This window comes from Centruroides sculpturatus, unplaced genomic scaffold (genome assembly GCF_000671375.1).
Source record: "Centruroides sculpturatus isolate CEXI.00-Female unplaced genomic scaffold, Cexi_2.0 scaffold1289, whole genome shotgun sequence".
Classification (NCBI taxonomy): Eukaryota; Metazoa; Arthropoda; class Arachnida; order Scorpiones; family Buthidae; genus Centruroides; species Centruroides sculpturatus.
The window spans coordinates 81291-106096 of record NW_019385502.1 but is presented as its reverse complement, the minus strand read 5'-3'; the positions used below and the strand labels follow the sequence as shown (position 1 = coordinate 106096).

The 24806-nt window shown below is 27.7% G+C and overlaps 1 protein-coding gene across 3 annotated transcripts in view; it reads right to left on the bottom strand.

Moving 5' to 3' along the window:
* Positions 1-24806, bottom strand: part of LOC111639616 (ligand-gated ion channel 4-like) — a 48971-nt gene that overhangs the window by 17697 nt on the left and 6468 nt on the right. The window contains exon 1 of one of the 3 annotated variants that reach the window (XM_023385510.1): positions 20275-20537. The exons of 1 other annotated variant lie outside the window; for it this stretch is intronic. The gene's annotated coding sequence lies outside the window, so the exon portion shown is untranslated. Of the gene's footprint in view, positions 1-20036; positions 20157-20274; positions 20538-24806 lie in introns of those variants that run through there. One more of the 3 variants, XM_023385512.1, reaches the window with a different exon arrangement.

Here is a 24806-nt window from a genome sequence, read left to right as displayed (position 1 = left end):
TATTCTATTTTAAATAACTTATAATAAGTCTCTTTTAAATAGTTTCTTCTGTCAATTTGGACCATTAAATGTTCGAGTTGGCAGAGAATATTAAGGGTTTTTCACCTATTTTCGAAGGGTATTATATCAATGTTGACCGTCGAGGATATCGAATGTGACGTGTCCAGTCAGTGTCTCGAGTCCAACATTCTTATATTGGATTATGTAGTAACGAATGCGATTGCCGTGAGCATTGTCCATTGAAGTTTGCAATCGATTTTCTACTCATTTTTACTTTGTACTTTATTCTTACTTGTACGTTTTTATACGTTATCTATATACTTTGTATTTATAGCTATTAAATATCTTAAAGTGTCTAGACCAGTAATTCTCAAACTGTTTACATATAATGCCCATGGGAGATCGCGATGCCTTTTCAAGGGAGGCGGGAAAAAGTGATCAATATTATTGTTTATTTTTGAGTACGACAACCGAACGTATTCGATATTCTATTACTAGTTTATCACTCTAAAATATAAAATTTAAAATAGAATTTTTTTATTCTAAACATTTTATTTAGCAGTAAGTATCTTTGTGTGGTATTTTATGTTTGTTTTTTATGAAACAAAAGAATAATTTCTTTTAAAAATTGGAAACTACTAACATACACTGATAGATAATGCATAAAATAATTTTGTTTTTGTATAAAATATAAAATTCTACATTAAATTTTATATTTTCTGTTCATTAATTTGTTTACAACGTGTTTAAAATTCGTGAATAATTCGTGAAAGAAGCAAACCTTGATATAATTCTATAAACTTTTTAAAAATTACTGCATAAAATCCGTTAAAATATTTTAAAGAACTCAAGAATATTCCTAAAGATAATAAATTAATTAAAAAGTTTGCACTTATCCGTTTGCTATAAGGCTCAATAAAATACTATAAATTACTCTAGTTTTACTGATATATTATTAATTACTTACTCTAATTTTACTGATTAAAATTAACCAAGCAAAAAAAATCATACCAATTGTTTGACACTATTGTAAAAAAAAATGAAAAGGAACAATTGACGATAACGAATAATAATTGTGGAAACGAACAATTCCTAAAACATACCCGATATTCAAAATCGAAGTATTGTCGTAGCACTCGTCTTTCCAGATTTTTAAGTGGACCGAATTGCTTACGTCCGGAATCTTTGTTACCATGGAGATATCAATAGAATGGGAACGGGTGTTCGGCACGTCCCGACCACATCCAGATAAGTTTCTCTCGATTGATGAATTAAGAAGATTTCGCTGTAACAGCGAAATCAAGGTCGAGTGCAATTAAGATTTTATATCGAGAGAAGTTATCGAATGAAAGGAACAAAGGCGATCTCTCGTTTCGATTCGTTTCTTTTCCCCCTCCTCTCAACTAATCGGTTTATCCATCCACAAAGAGAACTATATTAAGAGATTAAATCCGATTTGTGGATAACGAAATTTGAGTCATCAAATATAGAATAATAATAATTTCTCCTGATAATAAGCTAAAATTTGAATTGAATCTGATAATAAATTGACCTTTAAATTCATTTCTTTTTGTTTAAATTCTATCATACATCCGGTTAACTCCTAAATGAACTATAAATAAACACGCTATATATACATAAATATACCTTTATTAGTGATTTAAACTTATTTTTCGAATAAGTTTTTGATTTATTAATTAATAAATGAATTTTAAAAAATCGAAACGAATTAAATTCGTTTCGATTATTTTTCCTATGGATTTTTATGCAGAACATAAGCAATTTATTTTAAAAAATTATATAAATTTTTAGCTAAAATTTAATGCCGTTTTGTCTGTTTGTTCTTATATTTCTCTCTGAGTTAATACCATGATCATTTTACTCTGGGACACCCGGAATCGAATCCGAGAGGTCGACAAACCTCAAGAACTTTTCATTAAAAGAGGGCCTTTTTAATTAGAAGATCCTCTTAATGCCTGACAACAGGGCGTAAAGAGTAAAAAAAGTCCCTGATCGCTTATTAAAACTTTTACTTATTTTATTAAAAAGGTATATATTATAACAACAATTAACAAAGTTTTTCTTACAATATATACTTTATAATTCAGATAAAAAAAGTAAACTTTGGACTGATATACTGTACAGTATATAAGCCAATTGTTAGTTCGATATTACGCCATAAATATTCGATACAACGAACTCAACGATAATCAACATTTCGATATAATGCCATAAATTTTTAAGTTATCTTTCGTTATGTTATGTTAATACCGCAGAATCGATTATCATATTAAAAATCATACAAATTACACACAAGTCATGTGTATTTAACTTAAATATTTTTTGTACAAAGGAATAAGAATAAGAAATATTGTTAAAATAAGTTAATTTTATCGTAGTAACATTCGCTCTTATTACAGATATTGAGTTATTTATTTTGGTTTTTTACAATGAAAGAAATTGGAAACGATAAAAATTGTATTTATATTTTCTAATTTATAAACTTTTTTTTTACTCTAGAAAAATATCTGATTATATAAACTCTACTTTCAGATATCAAAGGTTTAATCTTTGACAAAAAAGCAAAAAAAAAAAAAAATTTATTTGGAAAAAGTAAAAGTTTTGCCATTCAAATAAATTATTAAAATAATTGTTCGATGCTTGTTTATTATAAAAAATGAATATGAATATCTTTTAAAAATTAGATGGATTTATGAAAATTAACTTTAGTAAAATCAGGTTTTTGCTAGCGGAAGGAGCATAAGTTGCTTGAACAAAATTTAATTTAAAAAATATATAAATTTCTATATTCGAAGAAAATATAAAGTGAAACGTCCATTAACAAACATCGCTGCTTAACGGACACTTTTACAAACCCCTGACCCTTCAAATAGGACATCCATTATATTTAGGCTACCTCTAAACAACGGACAAACTTCTTTGTCCCGACGGTGTTCGCTATTCGGAGGTTATAGTGTATTTTTAAAAATTTAAATGATTTTCAACAATTAGTAATTATTACGCCGCGTATCACAGTAGACAAACAGACTAAATAGTGTAATTTGTATAGAGATTTACTAATTTCTTCGTGTATTTAGCAACGACCGAATGTGCATTAAGGCGTATCAAAAATTAATAACTGAAAATAGAATTAAATAGCATTCTCGATGTCTCTATTACATTGTATTCGAGAGTCACGCAACCGAACAATTTCTAACTCGATCAAATTGACAGCGGACAAATCGCGAATTTATTCGCTTCTCGTAACTTAAATAGCAAACCGAAAATTGCCATCCATACATTATTGATGAAATGTAAAGAAGAATTTCGTAATAGCCTACCAAGTCTTAATTATGTAGTCTATGCACTGTTATATTTTATAATATACTATAAATGTTTAATAATAAGCCTTTAAACTTTCCATGTATAAATTAATGTAAAATTTGATGTTTGATTGATTCAAATTGCTTTCATCGAAAAGTTTTCCAACTAAATACATTATAAACTGTATAAACTAACCAAAATTTAGTCTAAAATCTTGTTCACGGTCTACTTTTTAGTACAATTTATCAATTATATAATTCTTCTATAAATGACTCAAAACATGAAATTGCTATAGAAAATACCCTATTTTTTCAGGGTTATGAGTTATTACATAATAGACTATAACTCTACTCAAAGTTTCGGCAATAAACTCATTTAAAATTAGAAGAAATTATTCATTCGAAGGTAAAATCGAACGTTCGATACGTAACGTCCCATGCATATTTTTAGTGTGCCGGGCGCATCCGTTATAGATACGTAAAAAGAAAAAAAACAAAAAAAAAATGTGCCGGGCGTATTTCATGAATAGCATATCGGAGGTCGCCGTCTGGCATTTTATTTCTCGTCACGTGATAAGTAAAAGAAATAAAAGAAGAAGTCTTTTATTGTTTCGGTCCCGGTCGTAAATCACGGACTATTGGATCGACGCGATGGACTCGTATTACACATTCGAAGCTAAAGAGCATGCGCTATAAAACGACAATGCAAACATCCCAACGAATGTTACTCTAGGTTATTGCCGTTTACATTGCCTCATTTGTAATTCCCTCTTCTTATGACAGATTTTTTAAGCAATGTTTGTACCGGGCAACTTTTGTAAATGCCTGGTTTGAGAGTCGACTTAATTAGATTATTAACAAGAAATTTGATTCCGGTGCCAATTTAACACGCTCCGAACTGTCAAAAGTTCGAGTAAAAACACGAAATGAAATATTTTTTTCTTTTTTAAATCAATTTTATTCGTTTTTGTAATTATCTACGAAAAGTTTCAAAATAGAATTTAAGTTTAAAAAAATTTTGTTAATCTTAGTTTCGACATTATTTACAATATGTTCGATTCAAATTTAATGTGTCGTCATTTGTAAAAGTTTGCAGAAAGTCGGCGCCGATTCTACATAAACCTGTCCTGTAAGAGAGACTAGTTTAGTTAAAAGCACGATTTTCATTCTATGCAACTTAGGTCAATTGCTTTGTTTTGATAAAAACCTAGAGGAGAATTTTAAATATTTCACCAGTAAAAATTATCATCTTATCTAAAAATAGAATTTTTGTCATTATAAAGTTTTTGTAACTAAAAATATCAATAGTTATTGGCTATATATACATGTTTTTTTTCGAAAATTATTATAGTTGATTTATAAAACAGCTGGCATTTATACTTTTCCGTCATTCTTTGTTTTCATACCTAATAATTGCTGCCATTATTTTTAAGTCTTCAGATTACTTCGGGAGTTATTAAAGAATGGAAGCCGTATCTTCCGTACCAATGGTTTGATTCTCCTGAAAATTTCTAGTAACATGTCTCCCTAATACATAAACTACCCTGCAAAATTTCAAAAATATTTGACAAAAAGCTCAGAAGTTATTAAGCTTCAAAGTGAATGAAAAAAGTATGTCCCCATACACTAATATCTATAAGATAGGTCCTACATACAGAAAAACCCAACTGTTTTGCATTTATCGACGTTTCAAGGTTTCCTGAGTCCAAAAATGTAAAAATCGTCGGGGGGTTATTCATTTGACCGATCGCCATACTTTCCCTCTGTTGTGTAACATCCGGGAAGGTGAAATGTTTCAAAAATGCCTATTAGTCTTTGAGTAGAATTAAATAAATTTGATTAGTTATCAATTGATAAGCTATACTTAAACAGAAATTATTGCTTAAAAAGTCTCAAATTTCGTCGTCGGCATTTATAGATCGAGAATATTATCAATATTCTTTCTTATCTTGTTTTGGCAGATCTCTTTATACCAAATCGAGCTTAATGTGTCCCGAAAAGATAAAATTGTTAGAAAAGAACCGAATTATAAAACGTTGACTCGGTAAAGAATAAATACTCGTTTTTTTAAACATAAAATAAACATTACGACTATGGAGCGATAAAAGCCAACATGTAAGAAGGATATAAAATTTCGCTTTATAATTATTGCATCAAACAATCGAACATCCCGAAGATACGAAACTCAAATTAGTTATAGTGTTATAGTTTATTTTTAACTTATTAAATCCAATATTTGTATTAGTTTTACCAGATATAACAGTGTATTTAGTTTTACCAGCAGTAACAGATATACTAACATATATCTGACGGTCTATAACGTGGGTTTATGATAATGTGTAAAACGAAAGAACCGTTCGAAGGTTGTCATCGAGGGTGGTCATTATTAAGACGAACAACCAGCATTTAGGTAAGGGGATAAGGGGAAAACTCTACAATTTTAATCGATATCGAATTATCGGAGCAGTTACATTTCGTTAAACAAAAAATTTATACTGGAAACGACAAAAGAATCTTTATTTTATCGTTCTCAGTTAAGATTCGGCGAAAGTCAGGTACAAACCGAGTCGTTTCTGATCGATGGCCATTCCGTTAAGTGATGGAAGAGAGAGGAACGATAGCCCGACTAATGGACTCGGGGTGGAGAAGTAGTAGCCTCCCGAAATGAGGTCAGATTTCGTGCGAATCTGACAACTATCGAGTTTCATCCAACCTCTTTAACTGCTTCTAATAGCCCGAGTGTGGCTGCAAATAGTCAATTAAGTTCTGGAATAAACTAAAAAACAATAACAATACCCGCCGATAATTAGGTGTTAACTCGAATAATTCATTTCGTATCCACATTTTCCGGGTGACACCTTTATCATTCTAGAGCAGGGTTCTTTTAAGTCCATGGACTTGGAAGAACCCCTGCATTTAAAATATAGGAAACTTGATTTTTAGAACCCCAGTTCTAGAGAAATCAAACTCGATTAAATACGCAAACTGTAAAATAATTCGAGTAACCTATATTTTCGTTTTATTTTTATATAACACTTATATATTTAAAGATCTTCGCAATATGTAATAAAATTATTATTTTTAAAAAATTTATATTTACGTTCCGGTATAGAAAAATATTGTATCCGCCGAGTGGCACAATAATTTATGAGTATCTACCGGATTGCACATATACATGCATCACCGCGAAATGCCCAAATAAATCATAGTAAATATTTGTAAGAAATAGAATAGTGCATATGGAATAATTATGATAAAATAAACCATAAATAGATAGCAATAAAGTGATAATTCACCTGTATAAAAAATATTTTTCGATAGGTATAATAAAACTGCGCGACCGTAAAAAATTATTATTATTTAATAATACCTTCGGGTATAATATTCACGCTTATTTTATTTTATTTTTTTATATTTTAAGCATACGGCTGTCGTTTTTATTAAATTTATAGAGAGATATTTATAAAAATATTTTATTTTTTAAAATAATTCAATAAATACCTTATTTTCCGACGTATAATGCGCACTTTTACCCTAAAAATACTGTGTGAAAATGGGATGCGTCTTATATGCTGATAAATATACTATACATTTTTATTTAGAAAAATGTATAGTAAGTACTGTACATTTTTCGGCAATTTTTTCAAAATTTTTTTCTCAAAAATTACCGTATTTGTAGGCTTATAAACTTGCAAATACAGTAATTTTGGAGTAGAGAAATATATTTTATAAATAGTAATACAGCAACTTCATTTTATAGATAATTAAATTAACAGTAGCATAATTTAAAATATTTAAAAAATATATAAATAGTTATATCTTCGCTAATTCTCATTGATTATCCATAATTAAACGAAGAGATGGCTAGGAAAAAACATGTCAAAGAATATTACTAACAGGCAATTAACTATAAATTCGCCAATGCTTAATAAATTTGTATTTTCTAATAATAATAACGTAATAGGCAGTCGATTGAACGACGAATTACGTACGATATTAATCTAGTATCAATGGGTAATGTCTAAAACGATTCTATAACAGGGAGGAACAATGAGACGAGATCGAACAGAAATCGTGCTTCACTGGTTATTTTCTATTGTTGTCAACTCAATTTTATTCGGCTTTGTACGGCTTTTATAGAACGACTTATTGTTAGAATGTAGCGGCAAGGAGTCTGTTTGCAAACGAATAATCTATAGTCATTGTTCGACTAATCGCTACTTTAAGGTAATTACGGAATCTACTATTGTTTCGTCATTACGTAACCGCGAATAAAATACTTATAATTTCATGTATTTTATCAAAAAAAAAATTGCAATTATTTTTGACTCGTACACTTTATGCCATTCAAAAATTTTATTAAAGTTTAAACGAATTATTTATTTATTGATTTCTCGATCAAACTATTTAAATAAAGCATCACTCGTCGGTATTTTCTCGGGTGTAAGCTATCGATTCTTCATTAATATTTGTAATTTGCCGATTAACGATAAGGATCTTCTGTAATACACAATAGTGGAATTTAAATATAAAAATTTTCTATAGATAAATGAGAGTCATTAGAAAATTAATATAAGCTTTAGCAGGCCGAGAAATTTTTATATCTCTCGTTAAATATCTAACGTGATGGCCAATTTACATAACGGCTTTTATTTGAAGTGGCTAAAATGAAAATTTTCCTTCTGTCGCTCGCTCTATCTTCCCCCCTTTACACGCGGAATTGTTTGCCGAAAAACAAAACAAACATGTAATTGCTAGAAATTAAAATAATTCGTGAAGCCAAGTTTTGAATTTTATCAAAGATTACTGCGAATGTCTAAGCAAGCTAAGAGATATTGAATCTAAAATCTCCTCTCGTACAGCTTATTAATGTGCTTGCTGTACAAACAGCGAAAGTACTTTGTAGAATTTTTAAAATAAAATTGAATAATTAATATAAGTAGCACTTTTTGATAATTTGTCATTTCATCTTATCTGTTTTTATTATCTGATATATAAATATTAAAGTTAAAAAACGTAAAGGATGTTGTCTATTTTTGAATTATTATAAATAAACGTTTTGGATCTTATTAGTAAAAATGAACTATTTAATTTTAGAAATATTCTTAAAATTGCTATTGTTCTGGATTTCGAAGGGTGTTAATGATTTCTCCACATACATTTACACATACTAAAGAATATGAGGAAGTGACAAAGATAGGCTCAAATCCAAATAAGTCCTCGGCCAACATCACTCTGCCAAGGATAGTAAAAAATTTTCGAGGGTAAACTTTATTACTATTCTTCCTAAAATGGTATGTCATAACCAGCAAACAGTTTTAAATGATCATTGAAAACAGTGATGACTCCATAGTTGTCTATGTTTCCAGTATCATCTAACTCCGAACAATGAGAGCAACATTATGAACGATACAGCTTTTAAAGCTAATTTAGGCTGAAAAATTTAAAAATAATAATAATAATAGAAAATAATGAAACGGATGTAACTAATTATAGTTTTAGATAATTTAAATTAAATTATCTAACTCGTAAAACTGAATTAAAATAGAGTTTAAGAAGATATTGTACAGTATGAGAGAAATCAATTCAATCAACTGTAGATTCGATAATCTATATTTTTAGTATATTTTATGAGAATAAAATTAGAGTAAAGATGAGTATTATCAAGATAAATATGAAATAAATTTATTCGATTGAACTCTTTTCATAGATTCGATTCTAATCTATAAAAAATAACATTTTTATAGAAGAAAATTAAAAAATAACAATAATAACAAGGTAAAATTATTAAAGGTATTTGTAATTAGAAGATACATAAAAAATTCTCATCTTCTCGAAATCATTTCAACAATTTTTACACGTTTAGACGGGAAGAAGCTTAATAAAAAAAGTTCCTGTGAATATCTAGGGCCATTACTTCACTTAGATTTGAGTCGTGGTAAAATTATGTAGTCAATGTTTCATTTCGTATGTTTTTTGTGCAGTTTTAAAAGAATTCTTAAAAGAGTTGATTTGCGAAAATCTTTTGCTTTAATAGTTAAATTCTAATTATTTCAAGACTACATTTCTGGAGCAAAAAACTGTGAAAGATATTTCCTTAAGTCATCGATCTTTAGGAGTCTATTACAAAATTAGTAGTGGCTCGCCCCTGTACATCATACTATTCCTTTAACAATAGAGTAGTGCCGGTCATTTATCTACACCTTTCAAGGGAAAATTTGTGAATTGAAATAACATGACTTTCGGAAGTTCATATATAGTTAATCGGGGCCTCCTATCCCTAAAGTTTCCATATCTTTATCTTCTTTAATCTAGCTAACTCACTTCTTGAGATTAAGGAAAGACAGATAGACGGACGACAATGAGAATTCATAGGTCTACAATTTTTTCAAATTGCAGTCCAATCAAGTTTAAAATAAATTAGAGCACTACTTCGATTATGTAAATACGTTTAATTCATTTATCCTTTACAAATAAAAATATTTAAACTTATTAATATGAGATTAGCCAGGAAAATACGAACAAAAAGCACGATTCTAATAAATGGCGAGACTATTCGATCGCAATAAAGATAATCTAGCAAACATCAGATTCATTTTCGTTACATAAGCACTAGCATGGTTATCGATACTCAATTAAGACGGTCTCATCCAATGAATACATACCTTTAAGAAGTCCTTCAGACTAACCGCATAAACTCGATTTAGTTTCATTATATATACAGGGGCATAGAAATCTTTTTGACCATCAGCTTCTACTTAAGAGCGTATAAATTTGTTGATGCTGGAATAGAAATTCAGAACTCATTTTGCCTAATTATTTTTTTTAAAATCCAGTTAGTTAATTTCTGATTTAAGTAAATATTCTGGTAAAATTTAGAAACAAATTTCCAAATTATGAAAAAATATAAACGTTAAACGCTACAAACTGCCAACAGAGATATTCTATTCAATCGCTTCTGCTTGGATCTGATCGCAATTGCCACGAATTTTGTGGTCATTATTGCAAATACGAGATTCAATTGAGTGCTTGTCCGACCGGAGGATCCAGAAAACGGTCTTATTTATTTTAACTATTGGATTATTGGCTTTGCAGTAGAACTCAGTTGAAACTCTATTCTAACGGCTCAACTTCTAATGAAGTAGAAAACTTTAAAAATTTGAAAATGAATTAAAAGAGCAAAAGGGGATGAGTTCATTACGATTTAGACGTTTTTGATTATCATTTAGTGTTTTTACATTTTTTAGAACCGTTCTAGAATAAGTATTTAAATATATAAAACTCATCGGACTATTTTATAATTATTTATTAAATACATTACTTTAGACTAATTCATTTAGATTTTAAATAGGATTAATTCTAATTTTAGATCTCTTTTTCTTCGTGTTATGATAAACAAATAATACATAGTTTCTATTAATGAAGTTTCAAACTGATATGCGAATAATAATTTTAAATTTATTTTATTCTTTTTAAATAAAATAATTTACTAAATTAAAACATAACAATTAAACATTTTTTAAAAACATAAATCATTATTAATAATGAATTAGTGCACTCTGTACAAAGAAATTAACTTAAACGGAGACAATTTATTGGATTTCTTCCATAGAAAACACTCAATACAATTAGCGATAAATAGTTTAATGTATTAAATTCGAGGATATAAAATAAAAATGAGCTTTATATCTTCCGTTTATAAATATAATTAGGTAAAAATTAGGTAAAAAGAAATTAAAATTACTGTAAAATATTACTAGCCATATTATCTGTTATAATATTTACATAAATGATCGATCATCTTTATATTTTGAAGTTGTAAAACTTATTCCTTGTTTTTAAATTTTCTTGTATTAACATAAATTAAATTCATAATACTTATAATTAATTACAAAAATGGTTTGTTTTAAAAGGTTCCTTCCTCGGTCTGTTCGGTAGAAATTTCATAAATATTATTTAAAATAATAATAATAATTTTTTTCGAAGTTAACGATTAATTGAGTTTAGGAATTTGTAGCAAGGTTTTTTTTTTATTTTTTTAATCACCGATATCGAAATTGCTTTCAAGCAATTAGCTGTGCCGACGTATTTCTTCCTGCTCGTTTAACCTGAAATTTATTATTAGAGTAGTTTTTCGAGATTTACGATATTGAAATATTGCAAATTAGCCAAAAAAATGTATGTAGACTTATTCTGGATGTAGAAATTTGGAATTCCTCTTAAAATATTTTTGTAAATAAGCATTTTGAGGCTTGCCGCATATTTAAGTGTCACTTGTTTGACATCAAACAATAGATTCATTATCGATCTTCAAAGAGCTTATTAAACTATAAGGCAAAATTATATCCACATTATTATTGTAACTATGCAATTGTAACAGTCTAGATTGGAATGTGGAGTTAAACTGTACGAAGATATAAATAGATGACGGTTTAATAAACATTTTTCGAAAATTTCTTACATCAGAAAAGTCATTAGAAAGATGAAAATTAAATATATAAAATGTTTATTTTGTTTTTGACGTAAAATTTAAATTTAAAATAAACAAAAAAACAGTAAAAAATGTGTTCTATTTGTCTTTTAAAATAATTCTAAAACTCATTAAAAAACTGATACGTGAATCATGTAATGATTTTTTTTTATTAAATGAGGCTACTGTGATAATGTGAGATCGATATTTTGTATAATTTTATAAATTAATAAAAGGAAAACACTTCCAAATAAATATAAACTTTGAGAAATAAATATAAAACGAATCGAAAGTCGTAATTTATTGAGTTTTAATAAAAAATTAAGGGTATTAATTTTTGCGTGTGACTTAGGCATAAATGTTTGAATTTAGAGAATTATTTTAAAAATATTATACTTGAAGGACTGAATAAATATCAATTTATATTAACAAGAGTAAAAATACGTAGCTATTGGATAAACTCACTCAAAAAGTAAACAATTTTTGCAAGAATTTACAGCACAGTTAACTAAAAGACCTGAATAGTCTTTAAAAGAAAGATTAATCAATGTTCGTCTTGTTTTTATTATTTTTTAATGATCATTTATATTTTCTATAATAACTGGTTGATATTTTATGTAATAACTGGTAATATAATTTATAATTATCATTATTTTCGTATGATTCTATAGTCGGTACGTAGATACCTAAACACGCTTAGACTACTATACTTTCACAACATTATTTCTTTAGGTATTATATTATTCTCTCTTGTTTGTTTCTTTTTACAACATTGCGAGATCAATATAACTAAAATATTCAACTTTATTACTTCGAATGCAGTTCGGTTAATGTTGAAAACCGAATAGCAAGAGTTACACGTTCCACTTTCTCGGACAGCCAAAACTTTCTCAGAATTTATATACTAAAGAAAATTTTAAGTTCTTTCAATCTTTATAATCCATAATTTAAAAGACTGAAATTACAAACCAGTAAATTGCATAAGATTTATCTAAATTTTTTGTGCTTATGTAACAAATAAAAATAAGAAAAAAAGCTAATGAAAGCGAACTATATGTAATCAAAATATCTCTTTTCTACATTCGATTAATGCTAACTTTATGAAAAAATAATAATAAATAAATTACACAAATTGTATTTTTTTGTATTAATAAAAATATAAGACAAAATGAATAAATATGCAAAAACTCTAGTACAGTAGAGAAAAATTAAATAAAAATAATAATAATAAGAAGAAGAAAAAGAAGAAGAATCATTGATATAAATATTACTTCCTTCTTTAAGATTTAAGGATTAAATTTAAGATAACTTTAAGGATCATGAGAATAATAATAGAGCAATTAAAATTATTTGCAAAAAAATCTAAAATAATGCTTAAAACTATTTAAAATCCTTAATTAGAAAGAATTATTTTACTTTTTACTCATAGAATGCAGAAAACAACGATTGAAACAACGAAAAATAATGTTTTAATGCGCTACAACAGAACTTTACTAACTAGAAAAACACTTTTAAAAGTTTCGCATCATGCAAAAAACTGTTATATAAGTCTATTGTTATAATGCATAAAAGAATTTTTTTATTGAAGTAATTTTTAGATCATAATTTTTATTTTTTTTTAAATTATTAAAAATATTTAAAATTTTATATTGCTAATGCACTATCGGAAAAAAACTTAGTTTTAAATTTCCCATTAGAAATTGGCTAAACAATGTTAAAAAAAATGAGATATTTATTGATTTTGCAAAGTAAGTTTTCACTTACAAAAGGTCATCTTTAATTATAAGGAAAACTAATCGTAATGTCACCTTTTTATAATTTCTTCTCATCATTTTAATTATTATTGAATTTCCAATTACTAAATTTATTCTTTAATAGCGATTAATTTGTTAACGTTATAAATATAGAACGCATAGTTCTTTAATACGCTTCGTTACGAATATACTTTATTATATAATATAGAAAATATTTGTTTACATAAATATTTTTTGATGGAATTATTAATACGTTGAAAATTAATGGGAAAATGTTGAATAGAAATAAAATCCGTATAAAAATATAGTAAAGAGAATGGTCTATTTCTTGAATTGCCGATAGAATGGAGTTTTCTGCTGGATTGTAATTGTAACAAATTGAAGAAAGAAAGGGAAACGATTGCAATATACAGACTGTTGTAGGGGAGGACGAAATGCAACAATCAATTTATTTTCTGTAAGGATTTGCAATGTCCTATCGGTTTCTATCTTCGAATCACGCAACAAAATACAATAAAAGCACTGCAATAATAAGAATATTCCACTTATTTAGCTTTATCTAAAGACGAATAATATACAAAATTACATTAACGAAATGAAAAAATGCGAAGAAAATCATCACTGAAATATATCTTTTCTCTTCTTTTTTGTAAATATGATATTACTGTTCGTAAGTCTTTGGAAGGACAGTTTCGAATTTGTTATAAAGAATCGCTCATTATAATATTGTAGAACAGATACTGATCGAACTGTAGGCTATATCCTCTACATCAGCTTTCATCGTGTTTAAATTACACCAAAGGAAATATATACATATATATTGCATTCAAAAAATTTTTGCTCCTTTCTCCTTTATATAATTGAAGAAAAATTGAAAAAAAGACATTGAATAATGAAGAAAAGTGCGCACCAATCAAGTATTAAAATCAAATAATTAGAGTTTAAAAAATTTAAGAAGAAATTATTTAAATAATGAATTTTGAATCCCTCTTCAGATATTTTATATCCGAATATTTATAAAATAAATTTTTATAAATATTCGAATAAAACTCGAAACGTTGCGAATTTTATCAAATTGTAAGACGTGCGTAACGATTTTTTCCGTAGAAATATTATTAAATAATACATAATTTTTATTTAAATTTTTAGAATAATCGATTTGCGCAAAGTAATAAAATGATTTTCCATGACATTTGTCACGAAACTCGCCAGCATCAATAGAAAATATGCCTTTTAGGATGATAGAACGTTGCGAGATTCGACGCTCGTCGGTACAACATAACGGTAAACGATGTTGTCGAAAAGAGATTAATGACGTTGGTGGCTTCTATTGTAGTTGGTCACCTTTCGTTTGGCACCGCAACCAAGACAAACATATTTCAGTCGGTTGATCGTAATCAATTCGCTGCCGAAAGGGGAGTAGTTCTTCAATTTGATCTCATTCTGCCACCAAATGGAACCAAAGTTATGAATTCTTCCAAATCTTTCTCGCTTTCGACTATGAACTGATTTCCTGTCTCGTGATTGATTCTATAGACTTCGTATCACTTATAGATAAATCGATCCACACTAAGCTAACGTTTAATGCTGTATAACTTAATTCGAAATTTTCTACATAACTTTTTATTAGATATTATGATAAATTTAAATATAAATAATAGATAATACAGTCATAATTCTAAGAATCCATCAGTTTTTATTCGTGTTTATGTGATAATTAATATCAGATTTAACTGTGAATATGTATAAAATTATTATTTATAGCATTTACTAATTATTTTACAATAAAATCATTTGTCTCTACTAATCTATAACAAGGATATGCACTGCACTTCTAAATGTAAATAATGTCATTACTAAAGTTTAAACTTATTTTTATGGAGAAAATATACAGTTTGTAATAGAAATTTGAATAATATTTAAATCTATCGGGAAAAAATCTGATATAAAAGTGAATAAATTATTTATTTGGACGAAACTAAGCATTATCAATTTGCTATTATGGACCAATCGGTTGTAAATCTAAACGTCGCTAAGTTAATTTCTATCGATTTTGCTTCGAGAAAAATTACTAAGTCTTTGACTGATTTAGAAAATGCTACGATCAAAAAATAGTTTGTTCCTCAATTGATCGAGCAACAATGATGCCAAGGAATGTTATCACAAATAATGAAATTACAGTCGACTCGGATAGTTCGAATCGTCTAGACTTGTATGTAGCATTACTTACTCTCTCTCAATTCACTTTTTATTAATCAACTTGTGTTATTTAAACTCTAAAATTGTAATTTAAACACTCATACTTACATTTTTCATTTTCTTTATTTTCATTACATTAAATCAGCTTTTCTTGGCTTAAATTTAAACTTTAAACGAATAATTATATAGAGTGACGAAAATTATTATTATTTATATTTTAATATATTAAAAATGTATAATATAAAAAATATCCATCTTAAATAAATCTTAAACAGCTTTGAATCTTTATAAAACTATTAAATTTTATGTTGTTTTTAATTAAATAATGTTTTGTCTATTAGTATTTAACTATAAAAACTAAATAAATCTAGTCAAATCTTAATTTAACACCATTTGCTTGTCTCCGAAATTGATACTAAATCGGATATGATGCTAAACTGAAGTACTGTACCTCAAACAATAAGAATTATATATAGCCTATTCATTTGTAATGCTGAATAGTAAATTTAGTAATTCACATATAATGAAAGATTCTCTAACATGAAAATCTATCTATTCAGCGTATTCTTTGAAACTTTAAGAAGAGGATAGTACTGTTTACAAGAGCGTTATATCGAGTGTTGTCTATAATGGATACGAAACATTTATAATAAATTTATGCATTTAAATAACAGTTATACCGTATGAATATTTGTATAAATTTTTCTCATATCCTTATACACTAAGGGAGGAAGCCGAGTTCGAATTCCAATAATATTCATTCTTTCTTTCCTCTATGTCCTTACTATTTTACTTTTTGTTTCTATACTGTCTACTTGGACCTTGTTTATTAATAGGACTGGTATCTTTAGGTTCGAAACACACAAAAAAGTGTACAGATGAAAATAAAGATATTTTGTTTTGACGTTTGACTAAGATATCCTCTTTATGCTAATAAGAAACTACACCAGTATAATAAGTCCTATTATTAAACAAAGTCAAAGTTCAAGTAGACAACATAGAAGAAGAAAATCCAAGAATTATTTGTATGGTAAAAATTATTAAGTGAATTAATCCTTGGAATTTTACAATTCGTGTCCAATAATATTCTTTTGTGCCAGAGATCTGAACCCGTGACTTTCAATGCGTTAAACCCTTAAAATGCTTAATACTATTTTTGTTTATTTGTTGATTATGCCGTTATATTATTTTTTATGAAATGGATTTCGGCACAAATTGTATAAAGATCGTAGGGATATTTAAGTTAAATAGCTAATCCGAAATCAATAAATACTTTTTCAAAGTCAATATTTGATATATTCGACGACGTCTAAGCCAGATGTTTTTCAAATAAGACTCCGAGTAAAATATTTGTTAAAATTTCTAAGAATAGCGAAAACTACAAATTCGGAGATTTTATTTTTATTATCGCGAATCCATCAATCACAAATAACTAAATTTTACTAAATTATTTTGTTTTCTTTGTTTTTGTATATCTGAACGTTTAAAAACACTTCTTAATTTTTCACTTAATAATTGCTTAAAAATACAGTCAATGGCGCGTTATAGCTTCATGGGGCCCAGGCAAATTTGAATTGGGGAGCCCCATGTACAGTACAGTGTTGAGACATTTCAGACAGTTTTCTTCGGAGAAAGATTTTGGGGAAATATTTTCTTATAAAAGATTTGTTTGGGCCCCTTATTGGTGGGGGCCCCAGGGAATTACCCTATTTCGACTATAGGATAACGCGTACTGAATACAATATTATCATACACTATTAACTTGTAAGTGTATATAAATTTATACACGATCTTCCTAAAGATAGTAATTCAAACTAAAAGCAAAATTCTGTACATAAATTACTTTTGAATACTTTTTTCGTAAGTTTAACAGCGAACATTAAAAAAAAAAAGAACTTTGAAAAGACTTTGAAGATTAAAAGTAACCTAAATGACATGATATTTAAAAAAGAATTGAATTTTTTAGTTAACATAATCGATGAAATTGCGAAAATATTAAAAATTAAAAAAAAAATGAAAAATATTATAGAAAAATAAATAAATAAGGACTTAAATCGTTTTCTTTTGAGATAATCTAGCGAAAGATACGGCTTAGAACTATATTAAATGACAGAAATATTTTATTCTATAGAGCATTCTTTTAACCATTCTTTAAAATATATCTCATATTTTTAAACATATTTGAATGTCGTAAACATCCATTTCAAATATCAAGAAGATAAAACTATTATAATAAAGTTTCATTCAATCACTAAGTAAATGGAGCGATTAATTCTTTTAAATTTTATCTTCCCGAGCTACATTGAAACATAGAAAAATAATTTATATTTTAGTATAAAATGTACAGTACAGTACAATATTATACGTCCGAATTCAAGCGATATTTTAATTATTTTTCTCAAATATTATATTACGATATGGAAACTTAGTACACGAATATATCGAAATGTAAATATACTTGGACTTGTTCATGTATAAAATAGACATACGTATGGGCACTTTGTGATTCTTTATCGAATCAAGTTTATTTTGTACAACAGTACAAAATAAACTTGGAATGCATTTCGGGATTTTATTCTCTCCATATATACTGTTCTATATGAAATTATACAGGGATAGTACGTATAGTTAGTCGAGAAGGAGATAAAAATCCCGAAATGCATCCCAAATTCATGTGTACTGTAAGATACAATGGAATCACGAAGTGCTTCTACGTATGGTGGCTAACTTAAACTTTAAGTATAATCATTTTATCGAATGATTATACTTAAATTTAAGTTACTGCAAATCTATTCACTCTATTGAATTGTTTATTGTGGATTTTAATTAAATTAATAAAGAATACATTATTATTATTATTATTATTATTTATAAATTATAGTCTACTCATTACTTCTCAAATTTGATTTTTATTTAAAGTTTTCTTAAATTTCCTTTCTAAACTTCACAATTTTAAAACTTTTAATATTAAATTTAAATTATAATGTGCTCTACTATAAAGTTTGTAAAAGTTTAAAAATTTTTCTAAGTTAAAAAAATATAAAAATTAGAATTAAAATAATATTTTATTATTTTTAATATAAAATTCTGATATTTAATAGCAAACAAACAACAAATATTAACTTATTTTTCTAAAATATTTTAATTTCAGTATAAGATAATATAACAATTCAACTAAAAGTATCAGTCTATTTTTTTACAAAAAAAAAAATACATAAATAGAAAATTTCCCGATTTATTTATTCACTTACCCGTTGAATCAATAAAATTACTATCCAAATTTCTACAGTTACGAGTCAGTTACAAGTCATTAGTTTACAAGCGTTAAAAACATGATATTAATTTAATTTACGAGATCGATATGACGAAGAAAAAAAAAAATGAAAATATCAAAATTATCTGTTCACTTTTTCTTTACTTATTTTTAATTATAATTAATTTATAAATTTTTAAACTTAATAACATAATTAATTTCTCGTCTCGAAATCTTTCTTCGTCTCATATTATTTTAACAGAACAATAATGTTGATCAAGTTATTAATGTTTTAAATGTGCAAATTTAAAATAGAGTTTTTAATATTAAATAAGTAATTAAAATATTTTTCCATTATTTACTTTAATTAAGATAATTAAACATTATTTTCTACAGATTTTTAGACAAGTATTTACTTAATTAAAATATATAGGCCTATACTTATATTATTTAAAAACATTTTTAACATAATAAGACGAGGTAGAGATGAAAATAGAAATCGTTCATATTAGATTAAGTGACAAGAAGTGTGTTCAAACTGGAGTTCAATCAATCTGTAGATCTTTCTCTACAGATTGCAATTAATTTATCTGGTTACACAACGAATAAAACGGATCTTTCATTACAAACGAAGCCTTTCTCGCTGTCTAAGCAAAAATGAAAAGAAGGAATTTTTCTAACAATAATTTAAAATACTTTTGATGTGGAAAGAGATACGACGTTCTCTCATTCATAACATCTTCCATGATTTACGCATCGCATTATCTACACCATTGAACCAACGAAAAATTCCTATTAATTTCTTTCTCCTTGTCGTCTATAATTAAGTTTTTTTTTTCCTGTTTTCCCCCCATAAGATTTGATTGCGTCGTCAAATATTTTTTCGAATTTTTACAGCTCCGTATTACATAATACTGGATTTTCTAGTAAAACACCGCGCGTTTTATCCTTTAATTTATTATAAATCGGCGTATAACGCGCACGGTATTTAATTAGATTATTATGTTAAACTTGTCGTATTAAAGTATCAAATTTACCTGCCTGCAGTTTTGTTAATTAAAGGAGTATCGAGGAAATTCGATAGCGTAAAACTTTAGTAGTGACACGAAAGATTTTACAAATTACGAGCACCCGTTAACCATAAACATGGTCTTGACGTTAGTTACGCAACCCGCAAACCAAATCGATTTTAATTAATTGGAGTTAAGCGTGGATAATAATTATCTAGAGGCGTATAGAAGAGGCGAAAGGCTATTAAAAGTGTAAAGAACTCACCTGACCAACCGGATCGGCGGGACCGAGTGTCAGGTACTCCCACTCCGGAATTTACCGCCATCTCCAATTAAGTCGGAGCGCCATCTGCACGAACGATCGGGAGTCAAAGAAGTGGAAGGAGGTAAGAAGAAAGGCGCTGAGTCGGCGGAGGTGAAATATGTCGTTGGCGCTTGGGGCGATTGAAGCGCTTCTACGCTCGATTAGGCATCGGAACTAGGCGGAAGGCAATTGGACGACGTCGTCACCACTCCGCGTCGCTACCGACAATTGACGGACCCGGAATTTAGGCCGACCGACTAAAGGATAATGGGTGACGGATTGGTCACACTAATCTCTTCCCACGCCGAATTCCTCGGATTTAAGCCATCGACATCAACTATCTAACAACTATTCGCCTCCCTACCATATTTATCGTCACTGCGCTCTTCTAAAAAAACAAAACACCCCCTCGACGCAGGTAACCTTTTCGTCTTTGCACCAAAAAAAAGCACGCGTATTTTTTGGACGATGGCTATACAAAAACGACATAGGAATTGTAATTACTCGGTATGAATAGCCAATTTCCGTTTAATTCGTCGTCCGGTACTAAGTAGAAATGTGGAAGTAAGTATCGATCTCGCATTTCTTTTATTTTTGAGCTCGACGAATGCCGATTCGAAAAAAATATATGAAGAAATAACATTCTGGTCGGTTTCTAGGACACTTTTGCTTTGTGTTTTTGAAAAATTAGAAGAAAATTAAAGCGAAACGTCTCTTTATCGACCATAAATACCACTAAGAAAAACATAAATCAGTGATGATGCTAGAGAAAAAAATAACAATCGACCTAATTAAAATGTACTCGCGAAGATACCGAAACGGGCGAGAACAAGTTCTATTTTTAAAATTAACTTTTCAGTTAATTTTAGTTACATATTTAATAATCAAATTAAATGCGTTGAAACTTATCCAAAGAGAAGCGTGTGTATCGAGAGGGAACTTTTTAAATTAGATAAAAGACGATTTAAAAAATAGAAGCAACTTTTTTTTTAAGCTCATTTTTGTCGATTGCCAAAGAGCGAAATCATCGAAGAGATAATGCATTTGATGGGGGTTTATCGATTGTCTTATAATATCTTTCTGGGATTTTTAATTTATTTTATTAACTTTGTATTTTCTTTGATTAAAATCGAGTGGTCGAAAGTATTTGGAAACTCGTACCCGATGTTGTAAACGTGGCTTCTGATGTCGCTCGACTTCTCTTAGGACGTTGAAATTCATTACAAATGATGATTTTATTTCGGTTGTTTTATTAATGAAATGCAAGCAATAAATGTTTTTTTTTCGTTTTATGTAAATAAACGAGAGTTATGGTTAACGATCTACCATAAAATCTTTCCGTATTTCTTAATTAATATTGTCTACCCGAAAGTTACTAATCGATAAATCTCATTTTGTGTATCAGTTTTTAAAATTTGAATATTCAAGATCAAAACGGTTTCTACAGTACTGTACAAATCTACAAAATATAAATTAATTCTAGTATCATTAATACGTGACTTGTCGCCGAGTTATATTCAAAGTTATCGTTTATATTTTAAGTTAATTTAAATCTAGTTTCGATAAACTGTAAGAAAATAATATATCCTAAATTAATAATAATATTACATTTATTTTTTTCTGAATTGAATAGTTTATACTTAAAGTTAGTAAGGGAGTAGTCCTACTTTTTAAAATTTTATTAAAATATTTCTCTTTATCAATAAATCTTGTTTGTTGTAATATAATTTTATTCAAAGTACGCTCTACTTTCTGCAAGTATGATATATCTATGTACTTTACCATATTCACCACTTTACATAAGACATCCCATAGATAGGCTATAAGGCATACAAATATTTAGAAATAAACTAAAATTTTTATTTCTTTTATTATATAATTTACAATATTGCCTAAACAAAAATTTAGCATAAATTATACTATATTAATGGATAAATTTTAAAAAAAATGCATGGAAACAATCTCTAATATAGCCTAATGTCACACAAACAAATACTATGTGTAAATATTTTAAATTCCATTGTTTCTATTCAGATTTTCATCATTAATTGCATGATATATTCTGTTTAAATTAAATCTTTTAATTCAATAAAATTATGAAATTAGTATCCTCTCGAGTGTACTGATTTTGCGCATGCATCTCAAATGATTTCTATTGGATTGGGATCTAGAGAATGAATTGTTAATCAAGAATAGGAAATCATTACAATATTATTATAGAAGTACTGTACAAATGAGAGCGTTGTCTTGCTAAAATCACCGAAATGGCCGTTTATTTTCTCAACAAGTTTAGTTTCAAGTATCTTTTTCTAACCAATATCATTTATTTTATTAGTTACAAAAATAAGAATTATCTAACCATTCTATCCAAACTTTCTCCATGCAATGATTGAATCACACTTTGCTACCGTCTATAAAATATTTCTTCCTGTTTTTCAGACGTTTCCAATAATATTGTCAACGATTTGCTAGATCCGAACTAAATGATTTTCATTGTTGAATATAATAGTCTTTTATTTTTTCTTCATTCTATAGTTTATTTTAAAGATTTAACCGTTTATATAGCAGTTCTTGATGAGAATATTCTTTCAAATGTTACATTTCTATAATGTTCTAGATAATACTGATAATTTGTTTGATAATTTTACGCAAAGATGTATTATTTTCTCCAAGATCTTCGATAATTGCTCATTTTTCTGTAACAGTATGTGTTGCGCTCACTCTATAATTCTACCGAACTGCATTTGTAAATTACAATTAATATTGACTAAATATTCTTTCAATATTACTAGAATTTAGTCTTTTTCTATAATTTTCCTCGAAACATTATAATTTTTACAAATAAGAAAGCAAATTCACTGGATAAATATGAGTTAGTATATCCTTAAAATTATTTCTCTCCTTAATATTAAATCAATATAATTAACAAATTAAAAAAATTCCATATGACTTTATATTCACACGTCATTTTTCTGTTACTTATTTTATATTTTCTCTTTGATTTATTTATCTATTAAACTTATATTTCTGTATTTAAAGTCATACCAAAATTTAGATTATACTAAAGAATTGTTATTAACAAAAAATTAACTAATTAAAAAAATAACATTCACAAAATTTATTTTAATTTCCAGAATAAAGGAATATATTTTTTAGACTTTATATATGGGTTATTACTTAAAAAATAATAAAAGCCAAGACCTATATCTGTGTATAATGCGCATCATCCATGTATTAAGACAAACGTAATCATTATTATTATTATTCATGTAGATACATATTGAGAGTGATTTCCTGTATTCGTCATTAAAAAATAATTAAGAATATGTTAGAGCCGACATAATAATAATCATGAATGAAACGAGTGGAAAGCGATCGAACAATTCGCCCGTTAGTTTTAGTATGGACTAAATATAATTCGCCGTGTTTCCTGAAGGAAATGGAACCTTAATGACAATTATTTTGCAGATAATGTTCACTTCCAAACTAATTGATTACTCGATACCAATGTTCCGTAATTATTGTGGTTACGGCGATATCTCCGGACACTTTCCTAAATTTATCCGCTTTGAGCCGAGTTAATTAACATTAAACTAAGAAAAAATAAAGTTTTTAAAGTAATTTGTTCATTCGAATTCATGAAGTTCATATATTTTTAAATTTGTTTACATAAACTCTTTTATAAATAGTAGCCAGTATTAATTAACTAATTAATAATTATACATTTTGGACTTAAGGTTTTTAGGGTTTCATAAAAAAAATAATGCCGTATCTCTTGTTGATCTGTGACCACTTCTGTTTCACTATGAATTATTTGATTTCAAAGTTTCAAACATAAAAAAAATTAAAACGAATCCTTAATGTAACGTTATTTTGTAAACCAACAGATTTCAAAGATTACAGATTGGTAATGTATGTAATACTGTAAGAGATTAGTTCAGCGAAAATGCATAATTAGCAATGTTTCTAATAAACGTAATAAATTTCTTTTATACATTACGAATTAATCCATACTTTTCGATTAACTCTTAGTTAGAATGTAACCCATGGGTTCTAAAATTGCGGCCGGAACGACAGATGAGACTTATTTGCCCCGCTGCATTAATGATTTCATTTCTAAAAATTAAGGTTTATAACATTTTGCGAAAATTAAAACAAAAAAAATTTTAAACCTCTGTGTCCATAAGGTACAAAGGCATGGCAACAGAAAGGTGTCTTTTAGAGCCTTTTTTGGTACAGTTTGTTTTCGGTTACCCAATAATATTAAAGACGGCCTGTTTCTAATATATATGTGGGAGCTTTGCTGCATTTAAGTTTCAGACTTCTAAAGTAACCAAACCTAGCACTGGATCAAAGTTTTACGATTTGTGTAGTTCATAAAGACAATATCATATCATGAAGGAATTGACCGTAATACTTATGAAACCATGTTTGGATCATCCTGAAAAGCTAATCCAAAGTTAGTAACTTTAACAGATAATGTTTCAGACAGT